This window comes from Piliocolobus tephrosceles, chromosome 19 (assembly GCF_002776525.5).
Source record: "Piliocolobus tephrosceles isolate RC106 chromosome 19, ASM277652v3, whole genome shotgun sequence".
Classification (NCBI taxonomy): Eukaryota; Metazoa; Chordata; class Mammalia; order Primates; family Cercopithecidae; genus Piliocolobus; species Piliocolobus tephrosceles.
This window is the reverse complement of record NC_045452.1, coordinates 42651920-42676895: the sequence shown is the minus strand read 5'-3', so window position 1 is coordinate 42676895 and position 24976 is coordinate 42651920. Positions and strand designations below refer to the sequence as shown.

General features: G+C 46.9%; 1 protein-coding gene across 4 annotated transcripts in view; it reads right to left on the bottom strand.

Annotated features, from left to right (window-relative positions):
* Window positions 1–24976, bottom strand: part of CLDN14 (claudin 14) — a 131948-nt gene that overhangs the window by 3811 nt on the left and 103161 nt on the right. The window contains exon 1 of one of the 4 annotated variants that reach the window (XM_023191321.3): window positions 24006–24633. The exons of 2 other annotated variants lie outside the window; for them this stretch is intronic. The gene's annotated coding sequence lies outside the window, so the exon portion shown is untranslated. Of the gene's footprint in view, window positions 1–1855; window positions 1956–24005; window positions 24634–24976 lie in introns of those variants that run through there. One more of the 4 variants, XM_023191299.3, reaches the window with a different exon arrangement.

The following is a 24976-nucleotide window of genomic DNA, read 5'->3' as shown; positions in this document are numbered from 1 at the left end:
CACTCTGTCCAGGGACTGGGGACACCATCACAGTCTCCGCTGGCCAGAGAAGGACCGGGGCCGGCTGTCCTATGGTCACTGCCCTGGGGGAGGTGCTGGCAACAAGGCCAAGGTGGCCACCCTGATAGGCACAGCCAGTGGGGGTGCCAGCGGACCCGCCCACCCTACACCCTGAGCACACTGATGGCACCAGATGACTGGGTCTGAGCACGGTTTAAACACTGACACATTTCCTAGCTTATTCCCAACAACCTAATGCATCAGTGACTGTTACCATCCCCTTTTTACACTTGGGGAAACGAGAGGAGCAGAGGACGAAAGTCTTATGCCTGGCCTGGCTAGTGTTCTCCTTGGTGTCATTCCCCCTTTAAACACTAACGCTTCAATGAGATGGGACTGAAGTTAGTGTAAGGGCTGAGGGATGGTGTTAGCAACAGATTCTCCTTCCCACAGAGATCTCAGAACAGTGGCCTTGTCCTTTTTGCAGTGGTTTGGGCAGCCAGGACAACAAACTGCCCTGCTTTGCTAGGGACCGAGGGGTTGCCCAGGACAGGGACCTTCAGGGCTGAAACTAAGACAGTCCCAAGGAAACCAGGGCCAGAGGCTCCTCCAGGTACCTAGATCTCCGAATGGCCTCTGAGATCTCTTCCCGCCCTGCTTTGAGGCTGCCTCCAGGGTGATGGCCACACAGGTGTCCCTGGTCCAAGCATAATGGGGCTTCTTGCAGCTCTCACTGTCAAGGTCAATAATTAAGTATACAGACCCTAAAGAATGTGGCATAAAAGCCAAGCCCATTAGGCTAGGTGAGTGGACCAGAGGTTTATTGGAGGTCTAAATATTTATGGAGAGCAATGATGGCTAATTTTAGAAACCATTAGGCTGCTATTTTTAAACATGTGCTATAAGGATTTGCTAATTTAAGAAGTGAGTGTTAATGAGCCCCCAAATCCCAGACACCAGCTCCCCAACCTGCTTTTCTTCTTCCTTACCAGCAGCTGCTACTGGCATTAGGTAATAATTCAACTTCCCTGCAACTGCTTTTCACTTTGGGGCCTTTCAAGGGAAAAACAACTTTAACGGAACGCATCTCCCTGGAAGCCACATAAAATTCCTCCGATGCTCCGGAATCGCCCTGCCCTGCAGGGCTGTTTGTATGGGAAGGAACTTGCCCAAGCCTGCCTCCCAGGGGGAGCAGCCCATGCAGGGCTGAACTGGTGTTCACCTGTGGGCTACCATTTTCCTGCAGCCATGTGGGTGCATGTGGGAAGATTTGCTAGAGAGATACGGGTCCAAAACAAATAGGGTTCCAAGCATCAAGCTCCAGAAGCCCTCGACAGGCTGAGTGGCGGTGGAAGGCAGAATCTAACAGGATGTGTTAGAGGAATCAATGCTGGGTCCTGCATTTGGGTTCACAAAACCCCAAAAGTACAATCCTGGGTGGGGAGTATGTGGCTTGGCTGCACAAGAGAGCAGGATTTAGGGCTGAGTTTCCCAACGACCGCATCTCGGAATGCTGCATTTGCAGGATGTCGTGTGTCGAGGACCCAAATGTCAAATACGTTTAAGAAAACCTTAGTGACCGTAGGACTTCTCATAGCTGGAAACGTGTCAATGTGCATTGTGTGGCTCCCAGAAAAGGTCTCATGTGCAGCATCCACTGAACTTACTTGACTAGAGACACCCCCCCGTCACCCCTTTAGTAAGGAACAATTTGCAGTGAAATCACTTTGGCATGATAACTTGGACTTGGCAATGATGAGATAGAGTCAGTTGCTGTATTAGTTTGTTCTCATGCTGCTATAAAGAACCGCCCAAGACGGGTAATTCATAAAGGAAAGAGGTTTAATTGACTCACAGTTCCACAGGACTGGGGAGGCCTCAGGAAACTTACAATCCTGGCAAAAGGTGAAGCAAACACATCCTCTTTAAATGGCAGCAGGAAGGAGAAGAATGAGTGCCGAGCTGAGGGTGAAGCCCCTTATAAAACCATCAGATCTCGTGAGAACTTACTGTCATGAGAATAGCATGGTGGAAACCACCCCCATGATTCAATTACCTCCCACCGGGTCCCTCCCCACGACATGTGGGGATTATGGGGACTATAATTCAAGATGAGATTTGGGTGGGGACACAGCCAAACCATATCATTCTGCCCTGGCCCCTCTCAAATCTCATGTCCTCACATTTCAAAACACAATCATGCCTTTCCAACAGTCCCCCAAGGTCTTTTTTTTTTTTTTTTTTTATTATACTTTAAGTTCTAGGGTACATGTGCATAGCGTGCAGGTTTGTTACATATGTATACTTGTGCCATGTTGGTGTGCTGCACCCATCAACTCGTCAGCACCCATCAATTCATCATTTATATCAGGTATAACTCCCCAATGCAATCCCTCCCCCTCCCCATGATAGGCCCCATTGTGTGATGTTCCCCTTCCCGAGTCCAGGTGAACTCATTGTTCAGTTCCCACCTATGAGTGAGAACATGCAGTGTTTGGTTTTCTCTTCTTGTGATAGTTTGCTAAGAATGATGGTTTCCAGCTGCATCCATGTCCCTACAAAGGACGCAAACTCATCCTTTTTTATGGCTGCATAGTATTCCATGGTGTATATGTGCCACATTTTCTTAATCCAGTCTGTCACAGACGGACATTTGGGTTGATTCCAAGTCTTTGTTATTGTGAATAGCCCCCAAGGTCTTAACTCAATGCAGGGTTAACTCAAAAGTCCAAGTCCAAAGTCTCATCTGAGACAAGGCAAGTCCCTTCTGCCTATGAATCTGCAACATCAAAAGCAGATTAGTTACTTCCTAGATACAATGGGGGTACAGGCATTGGGTAAATACCACCATTCCAAATGAGAGAAATTCGCCAAAACAAAGCTACAGGCCCCATGCAAGTTCGAAATCCAATAAGGTAGTCATTAAACCTTAAGAGTTTTGGTCGGCTTCGTCCCCAGCAGAGAGAGTGTCAGAAAACAATAGAGCTGTAAAGAATTTTGAAAATCTGTGAAGGGCACCGGTGAAACGCCAGAGCTGTTATAGGCCCTTCCAACTGGCTCTGGTTTCAGGATCACCAGCTCTGAAGGGAGAGGGTTTTTGTGTGTGTGTCCGTTATAAACTTTTATGTTGTCTCCCTCTGTTTTCTCTGAGCTATGTTTTTCTTTAAAAAAGCAGGGTTCTGGAGCACACAATAGGGTGCCCTTGTTTTGCTCACCTCCTGGCCCACCTGGACACCAACTGCGTCAACTTTGGCTCCAGATTAATCATCATTTCAACAGCAGTGGCCATGGGGATGGCCTGGCCAGGACTGAGGGGAGGATGTGTTGTCTACCAGCCTGTGTCTTGACTGCCTGGGGTCAGAGCAGTCAAGGGATAGGGACAGCTCACCCTAGCTCACCATTGCCAAGTCCAAGTGACTGTGCCAAAGTGATTTCACTGCAAGTTCTTCTTCTTTGGTAAAGGAGGTGGTAGTGGTGTCTCTAGTCAAATAGGTTTACTGGATGCTGCATATAGAGACCAGGCTTCTTGGAGGGGTGCAGGGGTGGGGTGAGTGGGGTGTCTGAGTCCCTTACTCTCCTTAACCCTCAGCAGTCTCACCTGCTGCTGTCAACTTGTCCCTTGCAAAATCAGCCCCTGTGATGGAAGCTTTCCTACGGACACGCATTGCTCCACGGCCCTTGTCTACCCACCCTGGTGAAGGAAATGTCAGCCCCAGAATGGAGGGGTGCAGGTCATCAGCAGGGAGTTGGGGCACAAGCCAGGTGTGGTGGAAGTTTCTTTCTTTCTTTTGTTTTTGTTTTTTTTGAGATGGAGTCTCACTCTGTCACCCAGGCTGGAGTGCAGTGGCACAATCTCTGCTCACTGCAACCTCCACCTCCCAGGTCCAGGCCATTCTCCTGCCTCAGCCTCCCGAGCAGCTGGGACTACAGGTGCCCACCAGATGGAAGTTTTCTTTACCCGGAACTGCCCCGAGCCCCACTGTGCAGGTAGAGAGTGGGAGGATGTGGTCACCAGGGCCTTGTGCCTGCCATGTGGTCTGAATGGCTCTTGAGATGTTTGGGAATGAGCCATTATACATGTTTGCCCTAAAATGCTCTGACATGATGTCGGGTCCATTATAGAAATAGCGTAAAACCTGATTTGCTTTCTGTAAACTTATTAGAGAAAAATGAAGCGCCGCCTTAAGATGAACATAGTCACTGGCCCTTGAAACAATGTAGAGTTGCTTCAATGTTGATGTTCAGCCACTTAAGAAAATGTCTGGTTCAAAAACCTGAATGTCCTCACTGTCACCCCAACCAAATGGCCTCTTCATTATTGTTTAGCTGTTTCATAAATGCTTTAGGCCGGGGACGGTGGCTCACATCTGTAATCCCAGCATTTTGGGAGGCTGAGGTGGGCAGATCACCTGAGGTCGGGAGTTTGAGACCACCCTGGCCAACATGGTGAAACCCTGTCTCTACTAAAAATACAAAAATTAGCTGGGTCTGCTGATGCATGCCTGTAATCCTAGCTACTTGGAGGCTGAGGGAGGAGAATCGCTTGAAGGTTGCAGTGAGCTGATGTCCAGAGCCATAAGGCCTGGAGTTAGCCGACCTCTGTTGCTTGATCTCCGCAAAGCGGAGACAAAATGGCACATTTCCGGGTTCTTCATTATAACCTGTTCCCGCGCGCGCCTAAAACCTTTCCCGCGGGCGCCTAAACCTTTCCCGAGCGCGCCCACCTCTTCGTGCCCAGAAAGATATGCAGCCTACCGCGCAGGTGCGATCCCGCGCCTGGGAATAGTACAAACCCACAGCGCATGCGCAATTGTAATTTGAGAAGACCCGGCCCTCCCGTCACCGCCCTGGCCCAACCTCTTCCCCTGCCAGCCTATATAAGGCATCGCACCACCATTATTAAACGAGACTTGATCAGGCTATTTGTCTTGTCTCCATTTCTCGTGTTTTCCTGTCTCCTCCATTCCCACTCCCCCTTCCAGGGCCCGCTGGACTGTCCCACGGGTCGGGACACCTGGCACCGGAACAGGGACCTGGACACGGGGGAAGAAGTGAGGAAGAAGGCACTAAAGTCGACCGAAAGTGAAAGTGGAAGAAAAATTCCTCCAGAGGTCACGGGAACCTGCCGCGTTGGAACCAGAGGTAAGTAATAGTGTCTGATTATGGGACAAGAATTAAGCCAGCATCAGATTTATGTAGGGCAATTAAAAGAGGCTTTAAAAGCACAAGGAGTAAAGGTTAAATGTAATGATTTGTTTAAATTTTTTGATTTTGTAAAAGATACCTGCCCTTGGTTTCCACAAGAGGGAACCATTGACATAAAGAGGTGGCGTAGAGTGGGAGACCGTTTTCAAGATTATTATAGTACTTTTGGACCAGAGAAGGTCCCGGTGACAGCCTTTTCCTATTGGAACTTAATCAGAGATATAATAGATAAAAAGGAAAAAGAAAAAGATCCTGAGGTAATGGCGGTGGTTACTCAGACTGGAAATATTAAGAGGCAGCTCCCAAACCGACCTCGACAAACCCACACCTAGTAAAGAAATAAGACTTGATATCACTACAGAGCGACGAAGAGGAGGCTGGGGCCCCCTCAATAACAAATATAGAAACATCAAATAAGGAAAAGGCCAGAGAATACCCAGTTTTACCTACAACTAATGAAAACAAAGGTAAAGAATAACCTTAACCGTTCAGAAGTAGAGTGGGATACTTTGGAGGAAGGGGCAGAAAAATATCATAATTCTGACTGGCCACAAACTCTTACTTATCCTCCTCCCTATATTAAGGCTTCTGCCCCCGCAGTTATGGCAGTAATAGACCCAAAAGAGGAGCTTAGAGGAAAGATTGCACAACTTGAAGCGCAAATAAAGCTCGAAGAACTGCATCAGTCTTTAATCACTAGATTGCAGAAATTAAGGACAGGAAGTGAGAGCGTTCAATACCCTAAAGGAATAGAGAAACACTCTTACCCTCAGAGACCCGGACAGCATGTCCCAAAAGGAAGGTCGCTTGGTAGTAGGGATAGGGAGGATTCCTCTCCTCGAGACGTTTTTCCAGTAACTGAAACTACAGATGTGCAGGGCCGAGCCTGGAGACAGCACAGTGGGTTTGAATTTACTGTAATAAAAGAACTAAAAACCGCTGTCTCGCAATACAGAGCTACTGCCCCGTACACCCTGGCCATAGTCGAACCTGTGGCCGAAAGTTGGCTCACTCCCATAGATTGGAATACCTTAGTTAGAGCAGTTCTTTCCGGAGGCGACCATCTGATTTGGAAGTCAGAACTTTATGAAAATTGTAGAGATATGGCCAAAAGAAACCAACAAGCCGGAAATGGTTGGGATTTTGATATGCTAACTGGCTCGGGTAACTACACAGAAACCGATGCTCAGATGCAGTACGATCCTGGACTGTTTTCTCAAATCCAAACAGCGGCTACCAAAGCCTGGAGAAAACTCCTTGTTAAAGGTGATCCAGGAGCCTCGCTCACAGGGGTCAAACAGGGGCCTGATGAGCCTTTTGCAGACTTTGTACATAGACTTTTGACCACGGCCAGCAGAATACTTGGAAATGCTGAGGCAGGGGTGGATTATGTAAAACAGCTAGCTTATGAAAACGCTAACTCGGCTTGTCAGGCAGCAATCCGACCTTATAGAAAACAGACTTAACAGGCTACATCCGCCTCTGTTCTGACATAGGGCCCTCATATCAACAGAGCTTGGCTATGGCTGCTGCCTTTAGTGGACAAACTGTAAACGACTTCCTCGCTAGTAAAAATAAGAATAGCAAGGGGTGCTTCAAGTGCGGAAAAATGGGACACTTCGCTAGGGATTGTAAGGGAGAGCTAGCTAAGACCTTAGAGGCAAAAGCTCCAGGCCTCTGCCCTAGGTGTAGAAGAGGAAAACATTGGGCCAACGAATGTAAATCTAAAATTGACAATCAAGGAAACCCCCTAACACCTCAACAGGGAAACGGATTGAGGGGCCGGCCCCAGGCCCCGAAACAAGCTTATGGGGCAGTCAGTTTTATACCAACCAACAACAATCCGTTTCACAACTTAGCAGAGCAACCCCAGGAAGCGCAGGATTGGACCTCTGTTCCGCCTCCCACACAGTATTAACCCCTGAAATGGGACCCCAGGCCCTAGGTACGGGTATATATGGGCCCCTACCCTGAAACATGTTTGGATTAATCCTAGGAAGAGGCAGTGCCACTATAAAAGGCCTACAGGTCTTTCCGGGAATAATTGATAGTGATTATACAGGAGAAATCAAAATCATGGCCAAGGCCATTAGCAACATCATCACCATTCCTCAAGGAAATAGAATAGCACAGTTGCTCCTGTTACCATTGTTAAAAACAGCTAATAAGGTACAATCACCTTCGAGAGGGGAAGGAGGATTTGGATCCTCAGACATCTACTGGGTACAGCCCATTACTAATCACAAACCCTCTCTCACCTTATGGCTAGATGGAAAATTATTTACAGGACTAACAGACATAGGGGCCGATGTAACAATTATTAAACAACAAGACTGGCCCGCCAGTTGGCCCACTTCAGAGACCTTAACAAATTTACGAGGAATCGGGCAAAGTAATAACCCTAGACAAAGTTCCAAATATCTCACCTGGAGAGATCAAGAAAGTAATTCCGGTCTCATTAAGCCATTTGTTATCCCTGATTTGCGTGTTAACCTTTGGGGTAGAGATCTTCTCTCCCAAATGAGGGTCATGATGTGTAGTCCAAATGATATAGTCACTGCACAAATGTTGGCTCAGGGCTACCACCCTGGGAAAGGGTTAGGAAAGAGAGAAGATGGCATTTTACAGCCAATCCCAGCCATAGGAAAATTAGATAAAAGGGGGTTTGGAAATTTTTAACTGTGGCCATTGACATGCCTGCACCCCAGAAAAGTGCTGACCCAATCACTTGGAAGTCAGATGAACCTGTTTGGGTTGATCAGTGGCCACTAACCAATGAGAAGCTTGCCGCTGCCCAACAGTTAGTGCAGGAACAATTAGAGGCAGGACACATTTCAGGAAGCAACTCTCCTTGGAACACCCCCATATTCGTCATAAAAAAGAAATCTGGAAAGTGGAGACTCTTACAAGATTTGAGAGCAGTAAATGCTACTATGGTCCTTATGGGCGCCTTACAGCCAGGGCTACCTTCTCCAGTTGCAATCCCTCAAAGATATTTTAAAATTATCATAGACCTTAAGGATTGCTTTTTTACAATTCCCCTTCATCCTACTGACCAAAAACGATTCGCCTTTAGCTTACCATCTGTAAATTTTAGAGAACCAATGAAACGTTATCAATGGAAAGTATTACCTCAAGGTATGGCCAACAGTCCCACCTTGTGTCAAGAATATGTGGCTACAGCCATACACTCGGTTAGAGAGACATGGAAACAAATGTATATTATACACTATATGGATGACATTCATATAGCAGGACAAGTCGGAGAACAAGTTTTACAGTGTTTTGCTCAACTCAAACAAAAACTAACCACAGCGGGGTTACAAATAGCTCCAGAAAAAATACAACTACAAGACCCTTACACATATTTAGGTTTTCAAATAAATGGACCTAAAATTACTAATCAAAAGGCAGTTATCCGTAAAGAGAAGTTACAAACCCTCAATGATTTCCAAAAGCTCCTTGGAGACATAAATTGGCTTCGACCCTACTTAAAACTGACCACGGGAGACTTAAAACCTTTATTCGACACCCTGAGAGGTGACCCCAACCCTAAGTCCCCTAGGTCTTTATCAAAAGAAGCTCTTTTATCACTTAATAGGGTAGAGACGGCCATTGCTGAACAATTTGTTACTAACGTCGACTATTCACAGTCATTAACCTTTTTAATCTTTAACACAACACTGACACCTACTGGTTTATTCTGGCAAAATAACCCTATTATGTGGGTCCATTTGCCTTCATCTCCCAAAAAGGTATTACTCCCCTATTATGATGCCATAGCAGATTTAATCATTTTAGGTAGAGACAATAGCAAAAAATATTTTGGAATTGAACCCTCTACGATCATACAACCTTATTCTAAGCCACAAATCCATTGGCTAATGCAAAACACTGAAACGTGGCCGATTGCTTGCGCCTCTTATGCCGGTAACTTAGATAACCATTACCCGCCAAATAAACTTATCCAATTTTGTAAACTACATGCTTTTGTTTTTCCTCATGTCATCAGTAAAACACCTTTAGACAATGCCTTATTAGTTTTCACTGATGGGTCATCCACAGGAACTGCTGCATATACCTTTGCTGACACCACTGTTGAATTCAAAACCAGCCATACCTCGGCTCAGCTAGTAGAATTGCAGGCCCTAATTGCGGTGCTGTCAGCCTTCCCTGATCAGGCCCTTAATATTTATACTGACAGTGCATACTTAGCTCATTCAATACCTTTACTTGAGACGGTTGAGACCGTAGCACAAATCAAACATGTGTCAGACACAGCCAAGTTATTTTTACAATGCCAACAATTAATACATAATAGAACAACACCCTTCTTTCTTGGACACATTAGAGCTCATTCAGGATTACCAGGACCTCTATCCCAGGGCAACCAACTGGCTGATACGGCAACCAAGATGGTAGCCATAGCTACAAATACAAACCTAGCCCAAGCACAGGCTACTCATGCCTTACACCATCTTAATGCTCAAACTTTGAGACTGATGTTTAAAATAACTAGAGAACAAGCAAGACAAATAGTTAAACAATGTCAGACCTGTATAACATACCTGCCAGTCCCTCACTTAGGAATTAACCCAAGAGGACTAGTTCCCAACATGATCTGGCAAATGGATGTCACCCATTATTCAGAATTCGGTAACTTAAAATACGTCCATGTATGTATAGATACATTTAGTGGATTTATACTAGCCACCTTACAAACAGGAGAAGCTACCAAACCTGTCATAGCTCATTTACTACACTGTTTTTCCATAGTTGGAAAGCCTAAACAACCAAAAACAGACAATGGTCCTGGCTATACATCCAAAGCCTTCCAACACTTCTGTCTTAAATTACAAATAAAACACATTACTGGAATTCCCTATAACCCTCAAGGACAAGGAATGGTTGAAAGAGCACACCTATCCTTAAAAACCACCATTGACAAAATAAAAAAGGGAGAATGGTACCCTACTAAGGGCACCCCTAGAAATATCCTTAATCACACACTTTTTATTTTACATTTTTTAAATTTGGATAACCTGAACAGATCAGCAGCTGATCAATTTTGGCATTCCGAGTCCAAAAAACAATTTGCCATGGTTAAATGGAAAGACCCCTTAGACAACACATGGCATGGTCCAGACCCAGTGTTAATCTGGGGAAGAGGCTCAGTTTGTGTTTTTTCCCAAACTCATGATGCAGCCAGATGGCTACCAGAGCGACTGGTAAGACAGGTACCTAACAAACAATAGCCAATCCAGGGAGTAATTTTCTCCCTGAGAGTACTCTTTTCCTCTATTGCAGAGATGAACTCCAACTACAAGCTCCTCTGGACCATGGTGCTGATTTGCCAAGCATTCCAGGTTCATGCCGGCTTCGGTAATCCCCATGAGGCCCGTAAATATATACGACAACGATATGGTAAGCCCTGTGATTGTTATGGGGGATATGTGGCCTCCCTTCCAAATACGTACATCTCAGCTGTGTCCTGCTCCGCTCACACAGCATACCTGTCTAGTGACTCTCTTAAGTGGAGGTGTGTGTCAACCCCAAGATTATTTAGCGGAGGGGATACCACAGCCTGCCCTTGTGACACATTTGAGACTGCTATGCATAGTTCCTGCTACACTACTTATCTAGAATGTACCTCTGGCGGTAGAACATACTATACTGCTATCTTAACAAGATCTAGAACCCCCACTATAGGGGCCAGTAGTGTCCCTACAGTTGTAGGAAATACCAATAACCTTATATCAGCTGGCTGTACTGGAATTGTAGGACAGCCTGTCTGCTGGAATATTCACCCCCCTCTTCATATCTCTGACGGAGGAGGACCACAAAACAAGGTCCGAGAAATTAGGGTAAACAAAAAACTTGAAGAGTTGCAAAGGTCCCTGTACCCAGAAATTCACTACCACCCCTTGGCCTTGCCCAAAGCCCGAGGGAAAGAGAAAATTGATGCCCAGACCTTTGACCTCCTCACTGCTACTCATAACCTGCTTAACAATTCCAACTCTAGTCTGGCTAATGACTGCTGGCTGTGTCTGCAATCAGGAGATCCCCTTCCACTTTCCATACCCAGCAATGACTTAAATTACACATCCAATACCCTTTGCACCATAATTCCTCCCCTTAAAGTGCAGCCTTTAGAATTTCCTGGTTCCTCTTGGATTTACTCCCCTCCCCTTAATAACACTTATGACCTTGATGTAGGATTCAATGAGTTTAATAATTGCTCCACCACAACGAATGTTTCCCAATCGTTGTGTGCCCCAAACAGCTCAGTTTTTATATGTGGCAATAATAGGGCTTATACCTATTTACCTACTAACTGGACAGGACGCTGTGTCTTAGCCACACTTTTGCCAGACAGAGACATTATCCCCGGAGATGAACCTCTACCTATCCCAGCTATAGATCACTTTTTAGGAAGAAACAAAAGGGCAATACAATTCATCCCCTTACCTGCAGGATTAGGCATCACTACTGCCATAGCAACTGGGGCTACAGGCCTAGGGGTTTCTGTTACTCAATACACCAAATTGTCTCGCCAATTGATCTCAGATATGCAGGCCATCTCAAGTACTATACAAGATGTGCAAGATCAGGTAGATTCTCTGGCAGAAGTAGTGCTCCAAAATAGAAGAGGCCTAGATTTACTAACTGCAGAACAGGGAGGCATCTGCTTGGCTTTACAGGAGACGTGCTGTTTCTATGCCAACAAATCCGGGATTGTCAGGGATAAAATCAGGCATCTACAAGAAGACCTAGAAAAACGACGAAAAGAAATAACCGATAACCCGTTTTGGACTGGGTTCCATGGACTCCTTCCCTATCTTATGCCATTCCTGGGCCCCCTGCCCTATCTTATGCCATTCCTGGGCCCCCTGCTTTGCCTATTGCTCTTACTCTCTGTAGGACCTTTGGTCTTCAATAAGCTCATGACATTCCTTAAGCAGCAAGTCGAGGCTATCCAAGCGAAGCCTATACAGGTCCATTATCATCGCCTAGAACAAGAAGGTCGCGGTGGTTCATACTCACACCCATTATGACCACCTTCCCTATGCGCTGAACTGGACAGCCAATGACGGGTAAGAGAGCATCATCTCTCACTAACCTAAGACAGGAGGGCCGTCATAAGCTACTGCCTAATCCCATGACGGGTACCAGTGATGAGATGTATTACTCCAACCTAAGACAGGCGCAGTTCCCGAGGGACAATCTTCTAGCCACAATTATATATAAAAAAAAGGGGGACCTGTCCGGAGCCATAAGGCCCGGAGTTAGCCGACCTCTGTTGCTTGATCTCCGCAAAACGGAGACAAAATGGCACATTTCCGGGTTCTTCATTATAACCTGTTCCCGCGCGCGCCTAAAACCTTTCCCTCGGGCGCCTAAACCTTTCCCGCGCGCACCCAAACCTTTCCCGCCCGCGCCGACCTTTTCGTGCCCAGAAAGATATGCAGCCTACGGCGCAGGTGCGATCCCGCGCCCCGGAAAATTACAAACCCCCGGTGCATGCGCAATTGTAATTTGAGAAGACCCGGCCCCCCGTCACCGCCCTGGCCCAACCTCTTCCCCTGCCAGCCTATATAAAGCATCGCACCACCATTACTAAACGAGACTTGATCAGGCTATTTGTCTTGTCTCCATTTCTCGTGTTTTCTTGTCTCCTCCATTCCCACTCCCCCTTCCAGGGCCCGTTCGACTGTCCCGCGGGTCGGGACAAGCTGAGATTGCACCACTGTACTCTAGCTTGGGTAACAGAGTGAGACTCTGTCTCAAGCAAAACAAAACAACAATCAAAATCATAAATGCTTGAATTTGGGAACTAAAAATAAACTCAACGGAGATTTGGATTCATCTAGATGAGATATATTAGCAAAACTACCCAACACAGAAAAAAGAAAGGAATTCTTATGCTATGAGGTATCTGCATGAAATAACTTCAACTAGTATTTCTTTTTCTTCTTTCTTTCTCTCTCTCTCTCTTTCCTTCCTTCCTTCCTTCCTTTTTCTTTTTTGACAGAGTCTGGCTGTGTCACCCAGGCTGGAGCACAGTGGTACTATCTTGGCTCACTGCAACTCTGCCTCCCAGGTTCAAGCGATTCTCCTGCCTCAGTCTCCTGGGTAGCTGGGATTATAGGCCCCCACCACCACGTCTGGCTAATTTTTATATTTTTAGTAGAGATGCAGTTTCACCGTGTTGGCCAGGCTGGTCTCGAACTCCTGGCCTCAAGTGATCTACCCACCTCTGCCTCCCAAAGTGTTAGGATTATAGGTGTGAGCCACCGTGCCCAGCCTCAAGTAGCATTTCCTAAGGACATCTAGGACACTCTGTTTCTTAATAATTTGCAAAACAAATGTGTATCTTTTCAAGAAGCTTAGGGATACTCTAGAGGGGCTATTTCTAGCGCATCTTACAGAAATATGTAAGAATGATGAGAAAGTGATCAAGCAGTACCTTGGAAAAACCATTTCATATTCATTTCAGATGGGCTATGCTGTGGCTCTAAAAATAAAACTTTCTTCATCACTATTCCAAACTTCCTGTAACTTTCCTTGGGTTATTTTTCAGACCGGCAGGCATCTAGATTTTAAATGTGTGAGGACTTTCTATGCCATCCACATGAAGTCTTTCCATGAGAGGCAGAGACAGGACACTTACATGACTACGACTTATTACTATTCATGACAGTTACTGCTTGCTGTTATTATTTGAGAAAACCAGCGTGAAATATCTTACTCAAAATTATATGGACATGACACGTTCCATGAACCCCTCCCCTCTCTTTTGGATGAAGAGATAAGAATCTATTGTTTTATAACAAGAACTGATTTGAAGAAAAGTTTATGTTAATACAAATGAAAACCATGGTGTGCAGTTAAATGGTTACAGAGGCTGTTTTCAGCCCAGTAAGATTGAATGACCTATTGATTTACCGAAAACTACAAACTTAAGTGACCATGACCACAAAAATTAAAACCCTTTCCGGAGGCCTTATCTCTCTCATTTCAACTCACCAAATTTCATCAGAATTCATTTAAAATGCAGTAGATCAACATTTTAAAATGAAATGATTGAGTTTCGTTTGCTTCAATACATGGGTGCCTTTTCAGAGCGATTTTTCCTGACCAGATAGTCAGGCAGGTTTGTTACGTTGCTGCTGTTTTTCATTTTTCAAGGTGCAGGTAATTAAAAACTTGCCATCTGAGATTAAAAAAAAAAATACTAAAAAGGTAAAACAAAACAAAAACAAAAAACAAAAAACAATACCCCCCAAAACCCACATAAAAACACTTCCTGAAGCCTTAGCTGATTATTAGACGACTAACGGTTAAGTGTTGTGTGGGAAGACTTTATCTGGGGGTTGCGATGGACTGACCTGGTCCCCCAAAAGAGTCATGTTGAAGTCCTCCCCGCTCCCAGTGCCTCAGAATGTGACCTTATTTGGAAGTAGGGTCATTGCAGATTTAGTTAAGATGAGGTCATACTAAAATAGAGTGGCCCCTAAACCAATAGGGCTGGCGTCCTTATAAGAGGATGGGCATATGAAGACGGAAATAGAAAGACACGTGCAGACGGAAATATAAAGAACACGTGAGCCTGGGAGGCATAGATTGCAACAAGGAGGCAGAGAGTGGAGCGAGAAGTTACCAAGCCGAGGATCGCGGAGGATCGCCAGCAACCCGCAGAGGCCCAGCAGGAGGCCTGGGACAGATGCTCCCTCACAGCCCTGGAAGGAACCAGCCTGCCCACACCTTAGTTTCAAGCTTCCAGCCTTCAGAATCATGAGAGAATAAATTTCTGTTGTTTCAGGCTCCCAGGTTGTGGTGCTTTGCTATGGCAGCCCCAGGAAACAAACACAGGAGAGAAGCTGAATGGCAGCACAGGGCATTACAGAGAAAACACTTGGCCAGGCCCCATGGCACACACCTATAATCCCAGCACTTTGGAAGGCTGAGGTGGGAGGATCACTTGAGCTCAGGAGTTCAAGACCAGTGTGGTCAACATGGTGAAACCCTGTCTCCACTAAAAAGAAAAAGAAAAATTAGCTGGGCATAGTGGCTCAAGCCTGTAATCCCAGCTACTTTGGAGGCATAGATTGCAACAAGCAGAGATTGTGCCATCGTATCTCAAAAAGCAAACAAACAAAAAAACCTCATCTGTGATTGTAAGAACTGGGTCCCCTTCCAGGACAGGCATTAAGTGTGATCTGGTGGGTTCACATTTGTCATTGATAAAAACAGGACAGGTGCAGTGGCTCACACCTGTAATCTCAACATTTGGAAGGCCAAGGTGGAAGGATTGCATGATTCCAGGAATTTGAGGCCATTTCTGAGCAACACAGTGAGACCCTGTCTTTAAAAAAAAAAAAAAAAAATCAAAGCCACGGTTAGCTTCTTGTCTCAAAGTGTGGAAGACAAAATCCAAGGAAAAGGTAGAGGACATGGAGAAAGAAGAATCTGGAAAGTCCCCTGCAAATTTGAAAATTCAAGTGCAAACACAATCTATAGTAAGTAACCCATATAGTAATCAAATGGCTCAGCTTCTCCAGGCTTAAGAAGTGTGTGCATTCACTTAGCTCACAGGGAGTTTGGGGGGCTCATGTCTCCAGCTTGTGTGCAATTGGCTGGGGTGTACCCAAATTGGTGACTGACCTTTTCGGGCTGGGTGTCTGGTTTTCTTAAGTCAACATGTCTTGGTTTCATAGACCATAAAAGCCCAAATTTGGGGCAGAGTCCAAATTTGAATAAGGTGACTCAGAAGCCTGCTGAAGCTTTACCTTGGAAATCCAGCAGAGCCTACTGGGCTCCCCCTTTAGTCAGGACTTACTCCAAAATAGAAAAACAAAGCAAACTCCAAACAAGCAGTAGGTCATTGTCTCAACTGACTGAAAACCTTCATGAATAAGACAACTATTCTGTGAATTTTGTAAGCCTCTGAAAATTATTTACTTGAGAATTGAACTGTGAATAAATTGCAGTGGTTAAAATGTGTCAAATGAAAACATGAGGCTAAGATTTTCTAACGGTAAGGAAAATACTATTAAACATGAGGTTTAAAACTCATTCTTTGTAAATTTAGCTTTGAAGCCCAGGTGCTCCAAAGTTGTTAGTTGTTAATGATAAGAGTAAAAACAGTCATAGTTAAAGTTCCAGAGTGTTTATGATATACCAAACATGTGCTAAGTGCTTCTATGGGCATTTAAGTAACTCTTAAACAAATCTCAATGTGCATGTTGCCATCCTTATTTACAGATAGGGAGGTTCTTGTGATCTTTCAGGTAAGAGACGCTAGGAGGCTGAGCCAAGGTAGTGGGACAAAGGTGGGTGCCAGGAAGAGGTCAGTTTCTCTATTCAGGTGAGGCTAGCGGGAGGTGCTGGTGGTTTAGCTGTGGGGTGTGAGACACAGGTGCCTAAAGTTACTGTCTTGGGCAATTGGAAGAATGGAGTTGCCATTTATTGAGAGCTTGAAGAGGGTTGGAGATCTGGGTATGGAGGGCGTGATGATCAATTTTATGTGTCAACTTGGCTGGGTCATGGGGTGCCCAGATATGTGGTTGAACACTATTCTTCATGTTTCTGTGAAGTCAGTCTTTGGACAAGGTTAACATTGAAAGCAGATTGCCCTCCATAACGTGGGTAGGCCACACCCAGTCAGGTTAAAGCCAGACTGGAACAAAAACCAAACCGGTGTCTCCATCAGCTCAGACTGCCACAACCAAATACCACAGACTTGCTGGATTAAGCCACAGAAATTAATTTTCTCACAACGCCAGAGGCTGGAAAGTCCAAGACCAAGGTTCTGGCTGCTTTGGTTCCTGGTGGAAATTCACCTGACCTCTTCTTTGCACACAGGCTGAGAGAAATCTTTCTTTTCCTTCTTTTTAGAGCACAAATGTCATCGTGAGGGCACCCAACCTCATGACCTCACTGAACCCTAATGACCTCCCAAAGGCCCCGTCTCCAAATCCTATCACATAGGGGCTTAGAGCTTCAATGTAGGAACTTTGGGAGAATGTAAATGTTTAGTCCATAGCATGCAGCCTCCCCTGAGCAAGGAACTTTCTCCAGCAGACTGTGTGTGACCTTTATTTCCAACATCAGCCCTTCTTGGCTCTATAGCAGGCTGCCTTCCAACTGAAACTGCAGTGTCAGCCATCCTGGGTCTCCAGACTGCTAGCCCACCCTGCAGAATTTTATTTTATAGATGAGGTCTTGCTATATTGCCCAGGCTGGTCTTGACTTCTCAGGCTCAAGTGATCCTCCCACCTCAGCTTCCTGAGCAGCTGGGACTACAGGCATGTGCCATCACGTCTGGCTAATTTTTAAAAATATTTTGTAGAGATGGAGGTCCCACTATGTTGTCCAGCCTGGTCTTAAACTCCTGGGCTTAAGCAATCCTCCAGCCTTGGCCTCCCAAAGTGTTGGAATTACAGATGTGAGCCACTGTACCTGGCCCACCCTGCAGATTTTGCACTTGCCAGCTTTGAAAATCATGTGAGCCAATTCCTTAGAATAAATAGATCTCTTTCTATATAGATGCACATCCTACTGGCTCTGTTTCTCTGGAGAACTCTGACTGATACAGAGGATGAAGGGCAGAAGAGAGGAATTTTGTTCTGGACTTGCTGAGTTTGAGATGTCTGTGCCTACCCAGCTGGGGATAACCATGGTTGCACATGTAAGTGCAGGGTTCAGGGAGGGACTGAACTGGAGAAGTCTGTGTCTCCACCGCATGGGATGGGATTAAAAGATGGGATGGAGGCTCTTTGGAGGGAGCGTTAGATAGAGAAGAACAGGGGCTCCAGGGCTGATTCTAGGAACCCTCCAACATCAGGGGAGGGATGAAGATAGAGGGAGGAAGAGGAGCCAGCCGTGGGCTATAGGAATGGCCAATAGAGAACGGTCAACCCAGAGGAGACTGGTGAGGGAAGACAGAGCTCCATGTTGGAGAGAGCAATCTACTGTGTCAAGTCAAGTAATCTGATAAATCAGGTCATCTGAGCACTGGGAAGTGATCGCTGGATTAGCAACATGAAGGAAATTGGAGACCTTGATAAGCTCAGTTTCGGTGGAGTTGATTGGAGTGGATTCAAGAGAGAATAGGAGCAGAGGGACAGGAGAGAATGAGCCCAGAGAATTCTTTCAAGAACTTGGACCCTCCAGGGGAATCAGGAAATGAGGCAACAGTTTTAGGATGGGGTCCAGGGCCCATAGACCTCAGGGTATCTTTCAATTCAGCTAGGAAAAAAAGCGACATCTTCTATTTCATCGACCTCTTACTGACAATTAGCATTTCCTTCAATCCTGAATGGAGGCAGCCATCTACAGCAATACGACCAGTGCCTATGCCTTAATCAGCAATAGAGATCATGGTATTTTGCATCGCACTACAGGCGTTGCAGATACCTGCAAAGAACATTTACCATTGTCACAATTTCAAATGGTACTTATAAGACCCTTGCTAGACCTCATAATGTAATGCATTAATAAGGAAGGTCATCCATTACTAGGAACAGAATTGCAGTAAAATATTTTGATAACTATGTTTTACTATAATTCACTTCCTTTATAATCCTGCATGTTATGTGTTATGTTACACATTTAAAAGCATTGTGCTGAAAAGAATACATCAGCTTCGCCAGATTGCCAAAGGGATCCCAGGCAATCCCCATCCTGCCACCCAGAACACCACCACCAACAACAAAAAACAAAACCAAAGGAGTTAGAAATCTCTGCCAGTGGGATGTGTAGGCAAGAGAGGACTCTTTTGTTTTGCTGTTGTTTTGAAGATGAGAGACACGGAAGCATGTTCGCATGCCTGAGGAAACGGTCCAGCGAGGAGGGAGACATCTGTAGGGGAAGCAGGGATCCTGTGCGCACATGGAGAGACCAGCTCTGATCAGCATGAAGAGAGCGCACTCCAGAACGGGAGGGGAGGCGGGAGCAGGAGGCTGGGGGAGATGTCGGTGGACACTAACACATGTTCTGAGATTGCTCCAAGTTTCTCAGGGAAATAAGAAGCAACATGACGTCTTGAGACAGGAGATGGGGGACGAGGTGCAGGGGGCTTGAGCACAGAGGAGAGCACAGTCAACCAGGAGAATGACAGCAGGCCTGGACCAAGTCAAGGGGTCAAGTGCTGGTCAGTGCTGGGTGCAGGTGGGGCAAGTGGTCTTGAGGGTACCACTGGACCATCGCGCCAGAGAGGCTTTCCCAGCACTGGCAGCTGCACTGCGAGGGTCCTAAGTGGACAAAAGGCAGCTCTGGACATGGTGGGGGTTTTCTTAGGGGAAAATGATGAAGGCGGACAGCCAAGGGAAATAAGCATGCACACAAAGGAATGAAGATCACAGCAGGCCATGGAGTTGAAGCTGGGATGGAGGGACGTGAGGACACATCCTGGAGAAGTCACCTGGATCCGTGGCTCTCCACCCTCCTGCTGCAGCCTCAGCCCTTGGAGAGTTTTAAAAAGATCCAGATGCCCTGGCCACCTCTAGACATTCCGATTCACTGACTGGGGTAGGGTCCGTGCATGGGAATTTCTGAGCTCCTCTCCCCCACCAGCTGATTCTGAGGTGCAGCCAGGTTTGAGAACCACTGGCTTATTTATTTCATTAAAAATTATTTTATTTTATTTGTATTTTAGAGACAGGTTCTCGCGCTGTTGGCCAGGCTGGAGTGCAGTGGTGCAATCACGGTTCCCTGCAGCCTCGACCTCCTAAGCTCAAGTGATCCTCCCACCTCAGCCTTCCGAGTAGCTGGGACTACAGGTGTGAGCCACTGCACCCAGCCCCACTGGCTTCACTGATGTCACTTTTATTATTTTATTTTTTTGAGACAGAGTCTCGCTCTGTCACCCAGGCTGGAGTGCCATGGCATGATCTCGGCTCACTGCAACCTCCGCCTCCTGGGTTCAAGTGATTCTCCTGCCTCAGCCTCCCCAGTAGCTGGGATTACAGGTGCCTGCCACCGCACCTAGCTAATTTTTGTATTTTTAGTAGAGACGGGGTTTCACCATGTTGGCCAGGCTGGTCTCAAACTCCTGACCTCAAATGAGCTGCCCGCCTCGGACTCCCAAAGTGCTGGGATTACAGGCATGAGCCACCACCGTACCTGGCCTGATATAACTTTTAAAGGTCTTATTAGGAGTTTAAAGAGTCCAAGACGGTGTAACAGAGAGTCAGAGTTCAGATGTCTGTTCTGCTGGGCCTGCCTGCCGACTGCAGGCTCTCTTTGGGATCTCTGAGATGGGGACAGTTGTCCTTGGCCTGTCCCTCGAATACTGTCTCACCTATCCATAAGGCTAGGCTCTCCCACTGCCTTTGTCTAAGATTCTCTTCTCCAGCTACAATCTTACCTTCCCTCATGTGACCCTGCGCCCCTGTCTTCCGCCATCTAGAAAAGTGTGTGTGGGGGGTTTCCTTATTTATCTTGCTGCTGTCTGGCTCTTACCTTCCCAGAGCCCCACGGAAGCCTGTTCTTACAACCTGGGTCCTCTTCCTGGGACCCCAGTCCATCGTGGGCACTGAGCCTCCCTCACTGTTAATCTTGGCCAAGAAGTTACCCCACAGGCATTTATATTTTCATGGATGACTTTTTTTTTTTTTTTTTTTTTTTGAGACAGAGTCTCACTTTGTCACCCAGGCTGGAGTGCAATGGCACAATCTCAGCTCACTGCAACCTCCACCTCGCAGGTTCAAGTGATTCTCTTGCCTCGGCCTCCTTAGTAGCTAGGATTACAGGTGCCCGCCACCACGCCAGGCTAATTTTTGTATTTTTAGTGGAGACAAGGTTTCACCATGTTGGTCAGGCTGGTCTCGAACTCCTGACCTCATGATCCGCCCACCTCGGCCTCCCAAAGTGCTGTGATTATAGGCGTGAGCCACTGCTCCCAGCCCATGGATGACCTTTGAGAACAAATCTCCTCCTGGCCCAGGCCCTAAAGCATACACTCACAGTGGTGAGAACATGATTGGGTCAGTCTTCCAGGAAAGCCTGTGATACTTTGATATAAAGACATTTAGGATTAATTGGGTCAGATATGAGATTTCAGATTTCAGAAATCCTTGTGTAAGCAAAGGCCTTGCAGATAAAGTAGTGCATGGCGGGTGCAGCTTAGCCTTTAGACATACACACAGTGGCCAGGTTGTGCATTTGCTCTGAAGAGTACCAGGCCCTGTAGGTTACCTTTGCCTGCTCTCAGGACTGGCTAGAAAATTTGCAGAACCCAGTGCAAAATGAAAACACAGAACCCCTTGTTCAGAAATTATTAAGAATGTCAAGATGGCGTCTGCAGAACATCAAGCCCAGCGCAAGCCTTTCTGAGCACGGGGCTCCCTGTAACTGCACAGCTCACGTGCCCATGAAGCTGGCCCTGCCCGTTATGGACATGCCAGGAACTGGACACTGGGTTTTCCCCCCTTAAAACAATGAGGCATCGAGTTAGGATGTGGAAAGGAACAGAGACACTCTTGCAGTGTTCTGTGGAATCAAAAATATGGTTTCATATGTTTACTTTTCCTTCATTTAAGTGTAGCCCTGATGTCTCTGCGAATATCTGCCATGGAAGAGCCTTTTGAAAGCAAAGCTTTTGTTGGTCTCCTGTGCCCAAGAGTGGCCGCCAGTGGAAACAGACCTGGTGCTCTAAATTTCAGTTTTTGTTTTTCTTCTTATTCCAGGAAAGCTATAGACGAGCATGTGCACTTCCAGGCCTAGAAGAAAACAGCTTCCTCCGAGTGACTTGCCTCTTTGCACAAGGGACTCAGTTCAGAGCTTCCCCTAACCCTGGCAGGTCCCCCCCATACTTCTCTTGGGAATGAAGTGTTTCCCCTCAGTTTCTCCCGTCTTTCTTTTTACAGAGTCAGCCCACAGGGAGAGGCGAAGGAGGCCATAGCAGCTCAGGCCCAGGAGCCCTCCCAGCAAATGGCCTGGAGTAGAAAATTCCCCACACAATGTTGCTGTTGGCCACTCAGTGAAAAGTCCTTGGCCCTGGCAGCCACTTGTCCTGCAAATGGTGTGAATGAGGAATCCACAGATCAGAGGGAAGGAGGAACGTTTGAGTTTGAAAACGCCAAGAATCATTCCTGCGCTGGCAAGGCTGACCACCTGCATTTTAAAAATACATCGGTACTAGCCTTGAAAACAGACTTTTAGACTTCTTATTCTGTGTAATGAAAGACCTTTTTCGATATATAGGCAACAGATCTCAGCTCACTGCAAGCTCCGCCTCCTGGGTTCACGCCATTCTCCTGCCTCAGCCTCCCGCGTAGCTGGGACTATAGATGCCCGCCACCTCGCCCGGCTAGTTTTTTGTATTTTTAAGTAGAGACGGGGTTTCACTGTGTTAGCCAGGATGGTCTTGATCTCCTGACCTCGTGATCCACCCGTTTCGGCCCAGAATGATTTTTTTAAAAACAAAAATGGACATATTCCATTTTATTGATCTTTATCTAAAATAAAACTAACTGGAAAACAGGAAATATTTAATAGTGACTTTTTTTTTCATAGCACCAAAGGAAGAATCTATGTGTCTTCCTTTTTATAGATTTTTCTGCGAATGCCTTAAGAAGCACTGAACCCATTATACAGATGGGTGAATAAAACACAGTAAGCTTGAGATTTGCAAATCAGATTGGAGCCAGATAAGGATGGGGGCTGGTGCTGGCTTCAAGTCTGACTAATCTTGGGCAAGCTACTCAGCCTATTACTCACCTGACTATCTACACTAGAATAGCTCCTCCCCCAGAGACATCTAGAAGATGCTGAGATAATAGATGTAAAAACCGACAAGCCCTTTGGGAAGGATACCAGCACATGCAAGGCGTATGCTACTGCAGTTTTATCGTCCTAACAGATAAGCCCGTCCTCAACTCCAGTGAGTGACGGAGAGACACAGGCATGAGCACCGAGCCCAGACGACAGCATCTTTTCACAGCAGACCTGGACCCAGCCCCTGGGTGCGCGCAATGATGAGCTGTCCTCTGGTTTCCCAAGACTTCAGAAATGAAACCCAGTGATCAAGAGATGTCTGGTCTTGAGCACTGCAGGAATTAAAGCCAGCACCCATTTAAAGCCAGTGAGGACAGCACTCCAAGGTTGGGGACCGTCTCAGGACACTAATCCTGGTTCCTTTTCTATTTTGCCTGGGTCCCTCCTGCCCATCCTGGGAAGCGGTGGCAGCTGTTAGGGATGTGGGGCCCCAGGTGATTGAAGGATTAGCTCATGTCTCAAATTGCATGATATTCCTCCTCTTCAGCACCATTGTTTTACCCTTACTGAGAGAGATCTATCACGTTCCCACCCCTTCTGCCATGCTAATATGTGTCTGTGCTGGAGGGCAGGGGTGTATTTAGGGAGGAGGAGAATGTTCCGCCTGGCCCTCTTTGCAGAAAAATGAGGCAGTCCCAGCAGACAGAAGGGGGCAGTGGCGCCAAGCTCCCCGAGCTGACCCGTGGCCTCAAAACACTCAACAGATTCAGTCCTTGCTCCCAAACAGGCCTGGTAAGCGATGAAAAGAGTTCTGCCCAAACTCTCAGGAACCAGATTACTGTCCTTCCTGGCTCATTAGGAGCCTGGCTGCCCTTCGGCCGGCTGCGTGGGGTCCTCCGGGGGCTGCCCAGCCCAGCCTCCAGCTGCCTTTCCTGCAGGGGCCAGCACAGCCAGTTCCCCTTGGAGAACGCTCCTGGCCGCAGGCATATGTAACGGGTGGGGCTTCAGGGCTTCCAAAACAGATGACTGTCAACCCCAACCCTGCCCACCCCACATCCACAGCTTCACCCCAAACTCACATGCAGAAAACCTCGAGTCCCATCTTCCTGTTCAGGTCCCTTGCCAGCCGGAGCCGCTCTGGAGCCTGGCTGGACTCCAGCTCCCATGTACAAGAGGACTCAGCCAGAATGCTGCCACCCTCCTGCCTTCCCTCTTCTGCTGACCGGACGCTTCCAGGCCGGAGTATTTGAGAGAAAATTGCCTAGACAATTATAGTGTTCCTTAGAACGGCCTGCGTGGGCACACGTGCCACTTGGTTAACTAGCATGAGAGGAGGTGGCTTGGCCAGAGCAGACATTCTAGACCAACCAGAAATGTCATTTCTGCACTGTGGAAAAAAAATGCGCAGTACACTGGAACCTGGGCATCTCTTTCCTAACACGCCCTCAGGATCAAGCCTCCCCTTCCCAGCCTGGCAGGGTTGCAGGGCGTCCAGAGTCCAGCCCACGCCTGCCCAGGCTCTTGGCTCTGGGTCCATTGGCTCTTTACACTCACTTCCCTGTGTCCTGGAACTGCCTGATTCTTGTAGATTACTAAAAATCCATAGCTCATTCCCTCCTGCGCCCTGACCACCTGCCCACAGCGACTATGTCCTCCTCTGAGCCACCACCTGGTGGTTGTCCCCACACTGCTTTGGGTTTTTCTGCTATTGAGTGACTCAGCTTCTCAGCCTTCAGGCTGCTGTGGGCCCTAGAAGCATGCTGGTCGATACCGATCAACGAGCAACTGCTTTCGTTTGTTTGCTTTTTTTCTACAACTGCAGCTGTGAGTGATTCGGGTGGTCTGTTGGTGGCATGTGGAGCTGGATGGGTCGAGGAGCACAGAGTGGAAAGAGGGACAATTTGCTATGAGTTGCAGATAAGAGACATGGCATACCGTGAAGCTGGTGCTGATGGAAGACGGTGGCTTTCTTGGAAGGTCAAGACATTTGCTTGAGAACAATGTCCAGGAGGGCTAGGGAGAGTTCTGGAAGTGAAGGCAGCACCTGAGG